Raw genomic sequence first — 1,933 nt, forward strand, 5'->3', positions numbered from 1 at the left:
CAGAGGTGTCAGGTATGTTCGCTGCCTTGAGCTATTTATAAAAATAATAATGGGCAGGATATAAATAAAATAAAGGTACAGTTAAAAAAGCAGTATGCTTTTTTATTCTGAAAAACTCTTAGGAATGAGCTCATTGAGGGAGGCAGCACCCTGAGGGATTTATTTATTTTATTTCCAGTATTGGTATACTGACAAATTATAGAAACTAGGCTTTTCCACTCGTAGTGGAAATAAATATACATTGCGTATGTATGTATTTAGGATTTTGGGATTTTCCAAAACACCTCATTTGAATCCCTTCTATTTTTTGTGGTGATGGTGGGTGTCAAAAAAGCATAGAAGCTACTCCAGGAAATGGAAAGTTATTCCATTTTCCCAGCATTGAAAGTGAATCTTACCACTGAAACTGAATAATACTTCAATATTTTTTTTAAAAAAATATTTCTCCTTGAAGAAATATTAAATCAAGACCAGAGAGCAATTCAGAGAGTAAAATATTTTGTTGCAGTGTCTCTCAATATACAAGGAGAAGACATGCTATCTTGACTCCCGGGGAAGAAATGGCAAACTGAGGGAAAAACGCTCGCGGTTTTTCCGTGTCCACCTCTACCTGACGTTATTCCCATAAACGAAGCATAGATTGTTTTTCATTCCGACAAGTAGTTCGCATGTCAGCCACGGGGCGGCGCCGGACCTCGCTCCTGGCGGAAGACACTGCGGTGCATTTTCCTGCTTCTTTTTAAATTACTGCGGAAAGAGAGGGGAGGGGGAGGGAGCAACCGCTAATGAAAAGGCAGATTCCGCGACAATTTGTTTTGATGCCTGCCATCCATCACACGTGCCCGGGTATTCAAGATGCTTAGAGAAGAATATATTCCCTATTACCGCATGTGTGGATATCTATCTATCTATCTATCTATCTATCTATCTATCTATCTATCTATCTATCTATCTATCTATCTATCTATCTATCTATCTATCTATCTATCTATCTATCTATCTATCCATCCATCCATCCATCCATCCATCCATCCATCCATCCATCCATCTATCCATCTATCCATCTATCCATCTATCCATCTATCCATCTATCTATCCATCCATCCATCCATCCATCCATCCATCCATCCATCCATCCATCCATCTATCTATCTATCTATCTATCTATCTATCTATCTATCTATCTATCTATCTATCTATCTATCTATCTATCTATCTATCTATCTATCTATCTATCTATCTATCTATCTATCTTTCTATCTTGCATCGCGGAAGATATATATATATATATATATATCGCTTGTCTCCAGATTCTCCAGATTCACCCTTGTGTACATATTGCATGCATGCATGTGACATGCACGCACGTATCTTTCAGCGGAGAAAGCTAGCTAGTCCCACCGCCAGGCAGGCAGGCAGGCAGGCTGGAAGGGATGTTGGATTTCCACCCATCTCCCGGGTTCTTAACAGGTTACAATGTCAGCCCCGGCGACCGCGGACTTCGTCCTCTCCTAGCCTGGGAAAGCCCGCAGGCCGCCCCGAAAGGACCCGCAGCGGTCTCAGTTGGTGCAAGCGAGCGGCGAGCGCGTGGAAAGCGAAACGCGGGACTCGCCCGCCGTCCCTCGCACTGCGGAAGGCGGCGAAACCTAGAGAAGAGCCACCCTCCCTTCGGGAAAGAGCCGGGAGGCTTTTCAATAGCAGGTCAAGCCGGGTGTTATTCAGATCACGTCCCGGCGAGTTTGGGAAGGGAGAAGGCGCAGCTGCTGTTGCCCGTGCTCGGGTTTGCGCGGCGGCGGCGAGAGACTGCAGGATTTATTTAAAAAAAAAGGGGGGGGGAGAGAGAGAGCAAGAGAGGAGGAGGAGGAGAGAGAGAGAAGAAGAAGAAGAAGGGGGAGAGAGCAAGGGAGGAGGAGGAGGAGGAGAGAGAGAGAGA

Source organism: Protobothrops mucrosquamatus, unplaced genomic scaffold, assembly GCF_001527695.2.
Source record: "Protobothrops mucrosquamatus isolate PMUCROS unplaced genomic scaffold, P.Mucros_1.0 scaffold1995, whole genome shotgun sequence".
NCBI lineage: Eukaryota > Metazoa > Chordata > Lepidosauria > Squamata > Viperidae > Protobothrops > Protobothrops mucrosquamatus.